At 39.2% G+C, this 17,764-nt stretch overlaps 1 protein-coding gene and 1 pseudogene across 1 annotated transcript in view; one reads left to right on the forward strand and one right to left on the reverse strand.

Moving 5' to 3' along the window:
• TANC2 (tetratricopeptide repeat, ankyrin repeat and coiled-coil containing 2) overlaps window positions 1-17,764 on the reverse strand; it is a 380,809-nt gene that overhangs the window by 336,681 nt on the left and 26,364 nt on the right. The gene's annotated exons all lie outside the window — the stretch shown is intronic.
• On the forward strand, window positions 6,629-17,315 carry LOC102851355 (annotated as a pseudogene).

Raw genomic sequence — 17,764 nt, forward strand, 5'->3', positions numbered from 1 at the left:
TGACAGAAAGAGAATTGATGCCTTTAAGCTATGGTGCTGGAGATGACTATTGACTATACCATGGACTGCTAAGAAAACAAACAGGTTCATCCTGGAGAGGGTGAAACGAAGCTGCTCCTTGGAGGCAAGGATTCTGAAGCATCATCTGACATACTTCGGGCATGTTGAAAGGAGGGACCAGTTCTTGGAGAGGAACATCATGCTTGGGAGGGTGGAGGGACAGCGCAAGGTAGGAAGAACCTCGATGAGATGGATCAATTCAGTGGCCGGGGTAAAGGGAGCAGGTGTGTTGGAGACAGTGAGGTTGGCACTGCTGGGTTTAGGGCTCTTGTACACAGGGTCGCTATGAGTCACAAGTGACTCAGAGGCACATAACAACAACTACCACCCTTATATGTACAGTTGGGAGTCTCATTTAGAAATAGCATTTTCTTTATTAAATTAATGAGGCCATATCAAGTATGGCATATTCTAAATCTAATGATTTCTGAGTTATAAAAAGAGCAGTAGAAGTTTAGAAATAAACAAGCCCAAAATAAGAAAGATAGGTGCCAAACAAATATCATCAAGTAGTCAAGGAACACTGGGAGACAGGCCTCTTTCCAAATAGTGCTCCGAATTCAGACTTCTAGTCTCTTAAAAGATATTTCTGTTCTTTATAGCTACGCTTCTATCTGTCAGAGTTGGACAATGACCAGGGAGAATAGAAGGAGAATTGATGCCTTTGAGCTGTGGTGCTGGAGAAGAGTATTGAGTGTACAATGGACTGCGAAGAAAACAAACAGATTCATCCTGGAGAGGGTTAAACCAGGCTGCTTCTTGGAGGCAAGGATCCTGAGGCTTCGTCTGATATACTTTGGACATGTTGTAAGGAGGGACTGGTCCTGGGAGAGGGACATCATGCTTTGTAGGATGGAGGGACAGCACAGGAGAGGAAGGCCCTTTATAAGGTGGATTGATTCAGTGACTGGGGTAATCGGGATGGGTGTACAGAAGACAGTGTGATTGGCAAAGGACAGAGCAGAGTTTAGGGCTGCTGTACATAGGGTCACTATGAGTCACAAGTGACTTGACAGCACATAACAACAACAACATAGCTACCCACTTGTGGCATTTCTGCTGTGTAGCATTAGGGAACTAAGACAAAGGCTATGAATACTATTTAAAGAAAATGCAAAAAGAAAGAAGAGAAACATAACTTAAAGAACAGCACCATCACTAGGGCTGGTATCACCCAGCGTGGTGACTTCTCCCTGCCCCTCACGCACTCACAATGGATCTCCTCCATGGTTAAGAATACAGGTGCTGTTGTTGTGATGCTATTGTGCCATCAAGTTGGAAATGACTCATAGCTGACCCTGTAGCAGGTTTTCACGTGCGAGGAGACTGCTCATCTTTCTCCTGTAGAGATTTCCCCTAGGGATTCGAACCACATGCCTTTGTGCTGGTTATGTAGCTCTTAGGCTACCAGAATTCTTTCAGAAATAGAAAATCTTTAGAATCTTCAGATCCTAGAATCCTAAGGATTCTATATCCTTAGCAATATTTACTATCAATTTTAATTATAAAATAATATATGGTTAAGTATAGTTGCATATTGCCTAAATGCACCATTTCTTTCATCATATGAATACTAACAACAAAATAATTTTATGAAATATGCTTACTTTGAACTACATTATTAGTAACTGTGTGAAAGGCTTTTCTTTCTCTCCTTTTCTTTAAACTACTACTTTATTCTCAAAAAAGTTATTGCTAGATTTGCACAAATAGTAATTACCACTATAGTAATTTTACAACTAATACACCAGACAATGTGACAAAATCAGTGACTACAAAAACATTTACAGTAATAAAACAACAGTATGTGCTTATAGCACATGCAGATGAAAGCACATGATTTGAAACATCATTGTAATTGGGTAATAATAGCAACTCTGGCCCCAGGACATTAGAAGGCTCAAAAAACAAACTAGTATAGTTTTAACCTTGAAAGCATATAGATACATGTATACATAGCTTGTGGAAAAAACACTTTGGTTGTTAAAACTTACAGCGATATTTCTGTAAAAAAATAACAGTCAGCTGAAACATAGCACAAAAATTTTATGGACAGTAATTTTAGTGTCCCCTTGTTTAATGGTATAATCTGATGCTGTCTGCATCCCCTTTATCCCCCTAATGAATTCACTGCTAGAGATATAATTTATTAGCCAAATGCTGCTTATGAAGCACTATGTACCTAATGCACGCACATTCTAATAACCAAAAGCTTGATAATTTGGGGTAGGACTGAAACAAAGAACAGTATGTGTTTTCTGCTGGGCAACTGTGCTAGTAGCACTTTAGAACATTATCAAACACAACGCTAATAATAATTCTACAAAACAAGTATTTTCCGCAGTTTAAACTTAAGACAGACACTCAGAGAAATAACACCGCTAGTGTCAATTCTAAAATAAAATTATCTGACTTCAAAATACTGTGATCTTTTCAAAACTCTCTATTACTCTCTACTAAACTCTAAAGGAGTGTGTTGTGCTGCCAACCCTTTCATGTAGTTTGAATCCACCAGCTGCTCTGTGGGAGAAAAATGGGCAATCTCCTGTGCAATTTACTGCTTCTCTATAAGGCAGTTCTGACTCGAAGACACACAACAACAACAAACTCTAAGGAGGTTCTGATGGCTTACTCTGTAGGGAGTTGCAAAATGCTAACCCAAAGCCACACCTCTCTGACAGTTCAAATCCACCATCAACTCCCTGGGGGAAAAATCTCCTCCTGCACGATTTACAGTCTTAGAAACTGACTAGACGGTCAGCTCTGAGTCGATTCTGACTAGAGAGTAATGAGTAATAACATCTAACATACTTTGAGCATGTCAAGGGAGACCAGACCTTTCCCCCAGTATTTAGAAAAGGACACAGGATAGGAGAAAGTTCAGATTTGTAGTCCACAGGATATCTGAGTTGCAGTCAACTCAATGACACCTAACAACAACAACAACAAAAAAGGACATCATGCTTGGAAAATTAAAGAGCCAGTTAAAGAAAGGAAGATTCTGAATGAAATGGACTGACAGTGACTGGAATAATGTGTTTAAGCATAGAGACTTAGAAGATGTTGCAAGACCAAGCAGGCTTCAGAACTTTTACAGGGTTGGTATGGCCATAGTCTTCGCAATCACTTGTTATATATCAAAGAGCTAGACAATGACCAGCCAGACAATGATTAAGGATTTCAGAAGAAGAGGTGCTTTGAGTTATGGTGCTGAAGAAGAGTCTTGAACATATACCATGGACCATCAAGAAAACAAACAGGGCTGTTGTAGAGAGGGTGAAAGCAAGTTTCTCCTTAGACGTTAGGATTCTCAAGCTCTGTCTCAGATGCTTTGGCCACATGGACAGGACTGGTCCTTGGAGAAAGATATTATTCTCAGAAGGGTGGAAGGCAGTGCAGGAGAGGGAGACCCCCCGGATGAGATGGATTGATAAGTAACTAGAGCAATGGGAATAGGTGTGTCAGAGTCAGTGACACTGGCTCAGGACGGGGCTGGGCTCAGAGTTGTTGCACACAGGGTTGCTATGAGACACAAGCAATTTGACGGCACACAACAACATCAACATGAGTCATGGCTGACTTGATAGCACCTAACAACAACCATTTTCTTTGTGTTTATCATGCGCGCTTCAGATAAATAGATCTTTTGAGGTTTAATGTGTTTTGTTTATGTCAGGAAATCCCTGGCTTAGTATAGTTTTATGTGCGGGCTCTGATGGACGAGTGGATAAGGAGTTGCATTGCCAACCTAAACAGAGGTGGTTTGAATCCACTAGGTGCTCTGCAGGAGACGGGAAATCTGTGTGATTTGTAGCCTCTGGAAATTTGCTGGAGTATCAGCTATGAGTTCTTTCAGACTCCATGGCAATGATTTTCAGTAATTTTCCACATAGCTCTTGTCACAGTTTTCTCTCCATCTCTTCTGAAACTTCACAGATAGTCAGATAATAATGTTACATTTTTTCCATCATGTGCCATGTGTTTCTTAAAATTGTTCTTTCTCTATATCTCATAGACATTTCTCAGTGCTTCAATCTGGATGTTTTCTACTGATTTATTTTTTAGTTCAATTATCCTTGCTGGCTTTCACATATTAGTGTATTTCAAGGATGTTATCAAAAAGAACCAGTCAGGGGAAAACCAGGTCAATGAAAGAGAGGAAGATATAAAATTAGAAAGTGATTTTAACAATGGACTCAAACATGCTAGAGTTTGTGAAGATGGTACAGGTTAGGGCAAGGTTTTGATCTATTGTTCATTGAGTCAGTATGAGTTTAGTCAACCAGATAGGAGAGCAACTAACCACCACCACCACAGTAAGAATTCGTTTTTCTCAAAACAACTATGAGATATCATCTCACGCCAGTAAGAATAGCAAAATTTAACAGAACAGCAAGCAACAAATGCTGGCGAGGTTGTGGAGAAACTGGAACCCTTATTCATTGTTGGTGGAAGTGTAAAATGGTGCAACCACTGTGGAAGGTGGTATGGCACTTTCTCAAAAAGTTGCAAATAGAGATACCATTTGACCCAGCAATTCTACTACTGGGAATATATTCCAAAGAGACCATAGCTGACACGCAAGCAGATATATGCACACCCATGTTTATCGTGGCTTTGTTCACAATAGCTAGGAGTTATGCCCATCAACAAATGAATGGATAGAGAAGCTGTGGTATATTCACACAATGGAATACTACGCTGCATTGAAAAACAAGGAACTCATGCAATATTATTCAAAATGGATGACCAGACCCTAGAGGACATTATGCTGAGTGAAGTATCTCAGTCACAAAAGGTCAAATACTGCATGGTGTCACTGTTGTAAAACAGGACTGATATCAGGGTTGGGGGTAGACTAAGAAAGATGGGTTAAATAATGTATACTGCATTGAAACAGATGAGGGAGCAAACTGTTTAAAAGAGATATGTGATTAGGTATTTTTGTCATGATGGGAATCCAGAGAGAAGGCTGCATAGTGGAGTGGACCTGAGGAGAGGGATTGTAAAACAATTAAAGAATTTTTCTTTTACTCTTCCAAGAGGGGGGTATATTGGGGGGGGGGGGGGAAGGGAGAAAAGGGCAACAATGAATGAATGGAAATCAAAGTCTCTGTAAATTTTCATTGAAATTAATAATTAAAAAATTTTAAAACAGAAAAAAAGAATTAGTTTTTCTCTCCTTTATGCTTCCATAATGCATTCTATATGTATGAATGTAGCATTAATATTAGCATATTAAGGTTAATTATTTATGTGACTATTTCTGGACTTTAAGATGCTCAATGAGTGATCTGAAAGTCTTGTCATCTGTTGTCAATGTCAATATGGAGTCATGGTACAAAGTTAATTAAGTATTTGTTCAATTATATTCCTAGGGGGCCAGCTCTACAGTTAATGTGTCCATATAACAAAAAAATTCAAGGGAGGGAAAGAGTATAAATTACTGACATGGTTTGAGATACAGTTTAAAGTGTTCACTGTCTTTTTGTGATCTCAAATGATACTTTATGTCATATTGTATCTCCTAAAAAAAAAAATATATATATATATATGTGTGTGTGTGTGTGTATATATATACACATATATATACACACACATACACACACACACACACATATATATATATAGTGAAGGAAGCTAGGTAATGAGGATGAAGGGTGGAGCGGTACATCTCTTAATCATTTCAGAGCCCTTTAAGGGAAATTTCCTAACCTGTAACATCTTTATCTTACTGAAGATGAAAGAAAGCTGGGAAGGCCAAGACATGTGAAGAACACCAAGGAATGTTGGGCCTACAGATACTGAAAGAAATAAGGACTTCCACTCAGAACCAAAACATAGAGTGGTCCTCCCCTGGATTCTACACCCTAAAGTGGACTTCTAACCCCCTGAATTATATAAGCTCTTGGTGGATTGTTCTGTAAAGAGTTGCACTGCTCATACAAAAGCTGTGCCTCTCTGTACCGGTTTAAATCCACCAGTGGTTCTTTGAGAAAGATGGGCAATTTCCTCTTGTGCAATTTAAAGTCTTAGAAAACCTGCCCAAGGGTCAGCTATGAATGGGTTTCAACTTAATGGCAATGAGGGTGTTTTGTTGGTGTGGTTTTCTCTTTTAGAAACTATAAGAAATTTATGTTTGCAAAATTAACCACTTGTGTTCTGTTATAGCAGAACTAGATAACTAAGACACCATAAAAATAAAAAGGAGGAACATAATTTCAAGATACAACGCTTTCTCTTCTTTCCTTCCTCCCCCCTCACAATCAACTATTTTATGTGAAGAAAACAGGCATTGTTACAATGGTTCAACTTGTTCCTGAGTTTCAGGTGACAGATTCAGCCCAGCTTCTAACCAGCAAACATCTTCTCCACATCTTCCTCCCCTCTACATTTCCTCTTGCTGTGTGTGAATGGGTTATACCGATTTTTTTTTTTGTTAATTTGTATATTTATTTGTTTGTTGTTCTTAACTGTTAGCAAGATAGCTCTGACTCATAGAGCTCCTGGGTACATATACCGATATTTTAAACTGTGGCTCAGCTGTGGTGGTGCTGCAAGTTACGGAATGTCCACAGGTGACAGTGTTGGCGATTCCCTACATGGGAAACATTCCATGGTATAAAGGTTCTTCCAGAGACTTGGGAAGATCTACCAGTCCTGGCTAGACAAGTCTACCCCTTACACAGCAGTGCGAGGGGATGTGACACTGGGTCTGAGCTTCATCTCCATGATCAGAGTTTACCTATTGCAAGGCTGGTACATGGTCATCTACGCCTTGGGAATCTACCACCTAAATCTTTTCACAGCTTTTCTTTCTCCAAAAGTGGATCCCTCCCTAATGGAAGATTCAGGCCTGCTCTTTCAGAAGAGTTTTGGACAAGACCAATGAAAGAAGTGACAGAAATGGAGAGACTGGACAGGAACTCAATACAGGGACAGGAGTGACAGGAACACAGAGACGGTGCAGGGCCCTGTCTAAGATGCTGTGTTGCCTTTCAGATGATGGCCTTTCCTTGCCAACCAAACAGAATGAGGAGTTCTGTCCCTTCATCTGAAGGCTGCCAAAGTTCAAATTTTGACATGCGGCCACCAAGGGCATCCTGGTGGCTATGGTCTGTACATTCTTTGAGACGTTCAATGTCCCAGTGTTCTGGCACGTACCAGTGATGTGTTTCATCATGCTCTTCTGCATCACGATAAAGAGGCAGGTAATGCTTTCTCTCCTATACCTGTACACCTTTATTTTCACTTGGAAAATCACAAACTCGCCCAGATCCACCTAAAATTGAGTTGTTTCTATAGAAAACATTAATAGGTCTTTCCCTCTAACAAGAAAAGAATGAATTCCACATCAATTAAAAAAAATTATTAACATGGTATCATTTGTACTACTTCCAATTTTTGTCAAAAGTAGGTTGTTTGTTGTTAAATGCTGTTGAGTCACTTGCAACTCATAGTGATTCTATGTACAACAGCTCTGAACCTTGCTGTACCCTGAGCCAATCTCATTGTTCCAACACAGCCACTCCATTACCCCAGTCACTGACTGAGTCCATCCATCACACCCAGAGTCTTCCGGTCTTGTGCTGTCCCTCCACTCTCCCAAGCATAATGTCCCTCTCCAAGGACTGGTCCCCCCTTGCAACATGCCCAAAGTATGTGAGACAAAGCTTCAAAACCCTTGTCTCCAAGGAGCAGCCTGGTTTCACTTTCTCCAGGTTGAACCTGTCAGTTCTCCTAACAGTCCAAAATTTATTCAATACTCTTCCTTCTTCAGCACCACAACTCAAAGGCATCAATTCTCCTGTCATACTTATCATTGTTCAGCTTTCTGATGCACAGCAAGTAATTGCAGACCATGGTATGAATCAGGAATACCTTCGTCTCTAGACTGACACCATTGCTTCTCAGTATTCTGGAGAGGTCCATGACAGCTGACTTTCCTAATACAATTGTCCTGATTTCTTTGCTACTGCTTCCAAGAATGTTAATGATAGACCCAAGCAAGCTGATATTATTGATAATCTCAATCTCATCTCCATCTATCATGATGTTGACAATTGGCCCAGTGGTGAGAATCATTGTTTTCTTAATGCTGAGCTTCAATCTATATTGAAGACTGCAGTCCTTGGCTTTCTGCAGCAGATGCTTCAGATCCTCCTCAGTTTCAGTGAGCAAGGTGGTGTTATCTGCATAATCTAAGTTGTTGATGAGTCTTCCTCCAGTTCTAATGCCACATCCCTCCTCATAAAGACCAGCCTCCTAAACGATCTGTTCTGCATATAGATTGAAGAGTTATGGAGACAGGACACATTCCTGATGCGTTCCTTTCCTGATTTTGAACCGTAAAGTGTTTCCTTGCTCTGTTCTAATGACTGACTCCTGGTCCAAGTATAGGTTTCACATGAACCCAATCAGGTGTTCTGGGAATCCCATTCTTCTCAAGGTTAGCCATAATTTATTTTGACCCAGACAGTCAAATGCCTTTGTGTAGTCAAAGAAGCAGACAGACATTCTTTTTGTACTCTCTGCTTTCAGTCAGGATCCATCTGACATTGGCAATGATGTCCCTAGTGCCATAGGCTCTTTTAAACCCAGTCTGTACTTCTGGTAGTTCTCTGCTGACGTACGGTTCCAATTGGTTTTGGATAATCTTTTTTTGGAATGAGCATAAATATGGATCTCTTCCAGTCAGTTGGACAGGTAGGTGTCCTCCACATTTCTTGGCACAACTTGGTGAGCACATCCAGGGCAGCATCCATTTGCTGAAATATGTCAATTGGTGGTCCATCAATTCCCGGGGCCTTGTTTTTTGCCAATTCCTGCATAGCAGCTTGACCTTCCTCCTTTATAACCAACCATTGCCTCTTGGTCATATGCTGTTTGATGACTTCTTCTGTGTCAGCCATTCTTTTTGATACAATGACTCTGTGTACTCCTTTCATTTTCTTTTGATGGATCCTGGATAATTTCATATTCTTCCTATAGCATCTTTAAGTACTACAACTCCAGACTTGAATATGTTGTTCTGTTCCTTCAGCTTAAGAAATGCTGAGTTCGTCCCTTTTGATTCTGTGCCTTAAGCTGTTTGCACATTTCATTATAACGCTTTGTTTTGTCTTTCCAAGCTGCCTTTTGAAATCTTCAGTTCATCTCCTTACATCCTTGTTTTCTTCCCTTGCTTTGGCTTCTCAGCACTCTAGTGCAATATTCAGAGTCTCTTTTGACATCCAGCTCAGTCTTGTCTTCCTATTCTGTCTTTGTAAATGACCTTTTGCATTCATCATAAATTATATTCTTGATGATCCTCCCACAGTTCATCTGGTCTTCGTTCATTACTGTCCAAGGCCTCAAACCTGTCCTTGAGATGGTTCAGGCAGGATAGACTCAAGGTCAAATTTTAGTTCTTGTGGATTTGATTTCATTTTCTTTAGCTTCAGTGTGAACTTGAATATGAGTAGTTGATGGTCTGTACCACAATCAGCACTTGGCCTAGTTTTCAAAGCTGATATTGAGCTTCTCCAACAGTTCTTTCCACAGATGTAATCAGTCTGATTTCTGTTTAGACCATCAGGCGAGGTCCATGTTTATAGCCATCGTTTGTGTTTTTCTTTTAAAATGTATTTGAAATAAATAATCATTGATGGTACAAAATTCTCTCATTCTATTTCCAGCCTCCTATCTGTCACCAACACCATGTTTTCCAACTACTTATCCTTCTTCCTTGTTTCCAACTTTTGCATTCCAGTCATTCATTATTATTATTAATGCATCCTGGTTGCAAGTTCAATCAATTTCTGACTGCAAAAGTTGGTAGAAATCTATTTTGTCCTCTTTGGCTCTAACTGTTGGTGCATATAGACAAATTTGAATATGATGTTCTATTATTAATAGGATGTGATAGGCTTTGGGAGAGAAAGACTAAAAAGGTAAACTGCCATTCTTAGTACATTGGATAAAAAATACATGCTGCTACCATGACTTACCATAATAATGTGCATAACTGTGGCTAACTATGAAAAGAATGGGAATCCCAGAACACTTGATTTTGCTAAAGTGAAATCTATACTTCGAACAGGAGGCAGTTGTCAGAACTGAGCAAAGAAACATTGCATCACCCAAAATAAGGAAAGACATATGCCAGGGATGCATGAGATCTCTTCAAGCTATATGCGGAACAGATTATCCAGGAAGCTGGGCTCTATGAGGAGAAATGTGGCATCAGGATTGGAGGAAGAGTCACCAACAACATTGTATTATGCAGATGACACAACCTTTTTTGGTTAAAACTGAGGAAGAACTGAGGCATTTGCTGCAGAAAGTCAAGGACTGCAGCCTTCAATATGGATGGAAGCTCAACATCAAGAAAACAATGAGCCTCACCTCTGGGCCGACTGGCAGCATCATGACTGACAATGAAGAGATTGAGATTGTCAACAGCTTCAGTTTGCTTGGCTCCACAATCAACACTATTGGTACCAGTAGCCAGGAAATCAAAAGACAAATTACACTGGAAAAATCTCTTATCAGGGACCCGTCCAGAGTACTGAAGAGCAATGATGTCAGTCTGGAGACTAAGGTGATCCTGATCCAGGCCATGGTCTTTGCAAATATTTCTGTGCATCCAAGAGCTGGACAATGACTAGGGATGACAGAAGGAGAGAACTGATGTCTTTGAGCTGTAGTGCTGGAGAAGAGTACTGAATAAATCAAGGACTGTTAGGAGAACGAACAGGTTCATCTTGGAGAGGCGAAACCAGGCTACTCTTTGGAGACAAGGGTTTTGAAGCTTTGTCTCACATACTTTGGGCATGATGCAAAGAGGGACCAGTCCTTAGAGAGGGACATCATGCTTGGGAATGTTGAGGGACCGTGCAAGGGAGAAAGACCCTGGATGAGTAGGATTGACTCAGTGACTGGGGTAATGTGGATGGGTGTGTCAGAGACGATGAGGTTGGCACAGGAAAGCAGGGTTCAGGGCTGTTGTTCATAGGGTCACTATGAGTCACAAACAATTCAATGGCACTTAACAACAAGAACCTGTACCATAGTTGTTGATTATGGAAATGAAGGTAACAAAAACAAAACTTGGTATTTAAATGGTTTAAGAAAAAATGCTATTAAAACTGACAGCATGACTTTAGTATGTGTAATATACAAAATTAAAAAATTATCTTGTTCCCTAAACTTGTCCTTAAGTCAGATTCTTCCTTATGCTATCAAATTGCTGTTGCCAAATTTTAAAACTTTCAAATCATAGCCAACCTAAAGAAAAGAGTAGAACTGATCCATTGGGTATCTGAGGCTGCAATCATGAAAAACTGACTGTCGTATCATTCTCCCACAGAGTGGCTGGTGGGATCTAACCATCGACCTTTTAGTCAGAAGAACTTATCAATTAACTAGTAGTGCTTCTTGCCAGGCTCTTACATTAGAATATTATTACATTTACATTTTTGTCTTGGAAATGAGGAAAATTAAATACAACAATGATTATGGCTGGATAATGGGAATAATTTGAACCAAGTTGGATGTAAAAATATTTAATCCAAAGATAAAGAAGGAACACTATAAAGAGCCCAGAAACACAAACAAATAAATTACACACACGAGAAAGTTGGCATTTTAAATCTCTGGAGCAAGAAAAGGGTATTCAAGGGTATTCAATACTAAACCGGGTAGAGAAATCTGCTGTTTTCCATCTGGAAAAAGAAACTTTTTACACTATGGTTTCTTTATTAAAAATAAAAAAATAAGTAATAATCTAAATGTGGTGGCCTAGTGGATAAGGAGTTGCACTGTCAACCCAAAGGCAGGTGGTTCAAATCCAGCTGCTCCATGCATGAAAGAAGGGTTGTCTCCTCTTCACAGGTTCTGAAAACTCATTAGAGGGTCAGCTATAAGTTGGCTCTGACTTGATGGAACAAAACAACAACAGAAAGTATTTAAAATATAAAAGTAAAAAAGTTTCAAAACTATTTCATGGAAATATATTTAAGGTCTGTGAGTATGGAAAGATTTCTGAAATGGCATATAGGGGAAAACCCCCAATAAATTCTATAAATTTTAAAACTTCGATGTAACAGAAGTTTGATGTTTTGATCTTAAAAACAAAAGTAGTTTTAAGACAAGGCACAAACTGAGAGGAGATATCTGACATAAATGCTACAAATGAAAATTCTATCCAGAACAAAGATCTGCAAGCTTTCCATATAAAGATAATTCAGGCTTTGCAAAATACAAGTTCTTTGTCACAACTACTCAGTGCTGCATTATGGGGCAAAAATAGTCATAGAGAATATGTAAGCAAATAAATGTGCCTGTGTTTTAAAAAATTAATTTAAAAATGTTTATTTACAGATGCTGAAATTGGAATTTTAAATAATTCTCATGTTGTTGACGACTGCCATCAAGTTGAGCATGACTCATAACAACCCTATGAACAAAAGACCTAAAACCTTTCTACAATTACAGACATTTCTCAAAGTTCATAGTGTTTCCAGAGTCATGTTGTTTAGGAAGAGGATGCCACTCCTGCTTCCAATATCTTAAAAATTTTATTCTTCTTTATTATTTCCCTCTTACCAGTCATTCAAGATAAAACATCATAGCACATACAAAAAGAGATGGCAGGTTAGATTCATCCACATAATTGTGGTAGACACATCTGAACTCATTTCACGTTTGAGTTTGTTTTTTTTTTTATTGCAAGTAGCATTAAGGTGAATGTCTTTATATATACCTCTTAGCGTTTTCCTAGAGGCTACACCTAGAAGTGGAATTGCCAGATTTAACTTCTACCAGATAATTGCTCTCCACTGTCACTGTCTTCACTTTTGGCAACTTAAGTTATGTCATTGGCAAAGCTCAGGTTTCTTCCATTTTTACTGCTTTGTTCTTCTTTCTGTACATAAGTTTTAAAAAAATATGTGTGTAGATATATCCACATAGTGAAAGAACACAACTTTATACACACCTTTTCCGATTTTAAACTACTCTATAGCCCCTTGTCATGCTTGAATAACTACTATTTGATCCACTATCCTGAGCCAGTCTCACTAATTCCATCACTTTACCCCCAATACTCCAGTTACTGTGTCAATATATCTCATCCAGGATCTTTCTCTCCTGTACTGTCCTTCTCCAAGGACTGGTCCTTCCTGGAAATATGCTCAAAGTATGTTAGGTAAAGCTTCAAAATTCTTGCCTCCAAGGTTTCACCCTCTCTAAGACAGACCTGTTTGTTCTCTTGGTCGTCCATGCTATGTTCAATACTCTTCTCCAGCACAAAATTTCAAAAGCACAGATTCAATAGTCTTCTCCAGCACCAAATTCCAAACGCACAGATTATTCTTCTAGCATGCCTACTCACTGTCCAACTCTTTGATGCCCTGTAAGTCACTGCAAAAACCACAGCCTGGAGCACGCACACATTAGTTGCTAGACTGACATCACTACTCTTCAGCACTATGGGAAGGTCTGACAGCAAATGTCCTAAATGCAATTAATCTTTTTATTTGTATGCTGTTGTTAGGTGCTGTCAAGTTGTTTCCAACTCAAAACAATCTTATTATGTATAACAAAATAAAACCTTGCTTGGTGCTGTACACCATATTCACAATTACTGCTTTTATTTGAGCCCACTGCTGCAGTCACTGTACGAACTTAAATAACTGAGGGTCTCTTCACTGACTCTCTATAAATATGTTTTCGTCAAGTGATTACAGCCCTTTTAGATGTACAGAGCTGCACTGCTAACCTAAAGGTGACACCTTTCTGGAGGTTAGAATCCATCAGCAGCTATTCCCATACAAGTTACAGTCTGAAAATTTCCCAAAGGGTCAAGTATAAATGATGCTGACTTCGGCCTTTCCTACTTTTGAATGACATGCCCAAGGTGAGTAAGATAAAGTCTTACCATCTCTCTGCTTCTGAGAAGTATTTTGACTGTACTTTCTCCAAGCCAGATTTGGTCCTCCTGTGCCAGTCCATTCTCCATTGTATCTCCATGAGACACTCAATATTCTCCACAAACACTACAATTTTAATTTGTCAGTTCTTCTTCAGGCTTCCTTTATCATCGTCCAGCTTTCACAAGCATATTTGTTGTTGTTGTTGTGTGCCACTGAGTCTGGAGCAACTCATAGATGAACCTCCAGCAGGTTTCCAGAGGTAGTAAATTCCACAGGGGGAGACTGCCCATCCTTCTCTCATGAAGCAGCTGGTGTATTCAAACCACATGTCTTTGGGATTTCAGCACAGCTTCTTACTATTAGGCCACCAGAACTCCAGACGAGGAGACTGGCAATATCATGGCTTGGGTCAATATACTTTAGTCATCAAAACAACATCTTAGTTTTTTAATAGATTAAGGAGGATTTCTGCAACACATTTTTACAATGCAATGTGTCATGTGACAGCTTCCGTGAGAACAAGAAGACTAAAATTCTCCACAAATCCAAATTCTTCACCATTTCCCATGATGCTGTTTATTGTTTTAAGAATTTTCTTTTTATGTTGAGATATAGTTAATATTAAAGGATACATAGTCTTTTGTCTTAAACAGAAACAAGTATATCAACTACATGATATTCAACTGGGTGGATCATAATAAATTATGGATAATACTGTGAAGAGCAGAAATTCTAGAACACTTAATTTTGCTCATACAGAACTTGTACATGGATCAAATAGTAGTTATTCAAGCATGACAAGGGGCTATAGAGTAGTTTAAAATCGGAAAAGGTGTGTATAAAGTTGTGTTCTTTCACCATGTGGATATATCTACACACATATTTTTTAAAACTTATGTACAGAAGAACAAAGCAGTAAAAATGAAAGAAACCTGAGCTTTGCCACTGACATAACTTAAGTTGCCAAAAGTGAAGACAGTGACAGTGGAGAGCAATTATCTGGTAGAAGTTAAATCTGGCAATTCCACTTCTAGGTATAGCCTCTAGGAAAACGCTAAGAGGTATATATAAAGACATTCACCTTAATGCTACTTGCAATAAAAAAAAACAAAACTCAAACGTGAAATGAGTTCAGATGTGTCTCCCACCATGAGCTGGAACCAACTCAGTGGGAGTGCCAAAGTGAGAGAGGGAGCAAGTTAAAGAATGAACATGTGAGTGAAGACAATTCTAAAGTAAGGAAGGGAGAAAGAAAAATGAGAAGACAAATTTAGAAACATTCAGAAGTTGTAATCAACAGAATCTGATGATCAATTAAATATTAGGTAAGTCGTCTGGAGAGTATGGAAATCATCACATATTCTCCAATTTGCTGTGAATGAGCTTTTAAAACGTTAATATATGGGGCCTACTGGTTTAGTTGGGAAGTTTTTTTTTCCTTTGAGACAGAATATATACCAAAGAGGTTTGGTATTTGATCTTTTTAATCTTCAAATGGAGAAAATCCTTGAAGTTGATAGGGATTTCACTTTATTTGTATCCACAGTCAAGGCTCATCAAAGCAGTAGTCACGAAATCAAACAACGTATTACACTGGGCAGCTCTACTGCAAAGAATGTCTTTAAAGTGTTCAAAAGCAAAGATGTAACTTTGACGACTTAGATACACCAGACCCAAGCCATGCTTCATATGCATGTGGAAACCGGACAATGAATAAGGCAGAGGCAATGAATTGACACCTTTCAGTTATGATGCTGGCAAAGAATATTGAATACAGAGTGCCAGAAAAACAAATTTGGAAGAATACAGACAGAATGCTATTTAGAAGGATGGTGAGAATTCATCTCATATACTTTAGGCATGTTTTCAGCAGGAACCAGTCAGTGCCTGGAGAAAGATAACATGCTGGGTAAGGCAGTTGTTGCTGTTAAGTGAAATTGGAAGAATCTGTTCTGGAAAACAATGTATTTGAATTTTGTAAATAAACTTGTGTAATAATAAAAAAATACAAACAAAAAACCAAAACCAAAAATATTCTTTTTAAAAAAATGTGTCATTGAGTTGACTATGCTCATGGCAACGCTGTTAGTAACAGATAGGAACCTTGCCCTATGCTGCACCACCCTCATGATCTCTGATATGTTCCAGCCAACTTATCACAGTCACTGTGTCAATCAATCTTCTTAGGGGTCTTCATCCCTTTTTCTGACCCTCCACCTTTCTCAAGTATGATGATTTTTTCCCAAGGACCGCCCCTCCTGACAACATGCTGAAACTTTGTGAGATGACATTTCACCATCCTTGCCTCTAAGGAGTATCTTGGTTTTAACTCCTCCAAGACAGACTTGCTTATACTTTTGGCAGCGCATGGGCTACTCAGTACTCTTCTCGAACACCACAACTCAAAAGCATCCATCATTCTTTTGTCATTCTTGTTCCTTAAATAAAGCAGCTGTTGTTGTTGATTGCCTTCATGTTGAGCATGACTCATAGCGATCCTATGAAAAAAAGGTTCATAGGATTTCCGGAGGCATGTTATTTAGGAAAGCAGAGGGTCAGCAAAAAGGAGGAAGACTCTCAGAATGACACACTGGCTGCAATAACAGGCTTGCATGGAGTAACTGTGAGGATGGCAGAATACTAGGCATCATTGTAGTCTGTTGTACACAGAGTTGCTATGAGTTACAATTAACTGGACAACAACATAGGTTTTTAAATATCTTTTAGAGCTGTACACCTGTATTAGCTGATGATCATAGGCCATCAGCTACAGATAAGTGATTGAAAAAAAAAAGACTTTTAGGAAACAAAGTATCATTAAAAGCAATTTCAAAAGAGATGTACTGAAAAGATTTTCTTTGCTTTTATAGTCTTCTGTCAGAATACATACACAGTGTTTACTCCTAAGGCTTAGGAATACTGTTGAATGCAAACACATCTCAACTTCTGTAACTGGCAGAAAAGATGATGAGGTCACAGACCTTCAAGAGGCACCTGAGCTGTACCACTCACACCTACAGGACACTACGGACCAGGATAGGCAAGGCTCACCATTTCCACTGAAGCTCTTCTCACTGCAAACCTGAGGCCCCCTCTTCATACTCCCAATCTGGCTCAACGATCCATGGTGGGCCACTCATGCCCTACAGCTCTCAGTCCCGCAGGCTCTCCCACTGTCTACAGCCCGCTGGTCTCAAGATCCCTGGTGGCCCTAATAGACCTCCAGCCCCTGTAGATGGGGACTACCCAGGGAAGGGCTCATCTCCACATTCCAGTGACCACACAGTTCAGATGGATGCTGCATGGAATAAAACAAGTTTGGGGCTTTTTCTTTTGTAGGAAGAACACAGTTTTGTATGATATTTTTTTAAAAAAAAAGATGATGAAAGAGTTGGGGGAAAATTTTTTTTAAAAAAAGAGTTTGAAACTACACTAGTACAACTGTAAGTCTTGTCACTTCCATTTTAATTTGACCTCTTTATATCTCAGTTTCGTCATCTAGTAACTAAGCAAAATAATAGAGTAGAACCGATAAGGTTATGAAATTAAACAATAATTACAAGTGCATTTTTGTAGGTATGTATACACTTGTATATTCTGTGTCTACATAAATCAGGAAGCTCTGTTGGCCTAGTGGGTAAGGAGTTTTGCTGTGTACTCAAAGACAGTTTGAATCGACCAGGGGCTCCACAGAACAAAGACAATAATCTCCTCGTATGGGATTTATGGTAGCCTCTGAAAACCTGCCAGCTGTCAGCTGAGTCAGTTCCAACTTGATAACAAATAAC

Source organism: Elephantulus edwardii, unplaced genomic scaffold, assembly GCF_000299155.1.
Source record: "Elephantulus edwardii isolate Elephantulus edwardi_28Jun2011 unplaced genomic scaffold, EleEdw1.0 scaffold00216, whole genome shotgun sequence".
Lineage (NCBI taxonomy): Eukaryota > Metazoa > Chordata > Mammalia > Macroscelidea > Macroscelididae > Elephantulus > Elephantulus edwardii.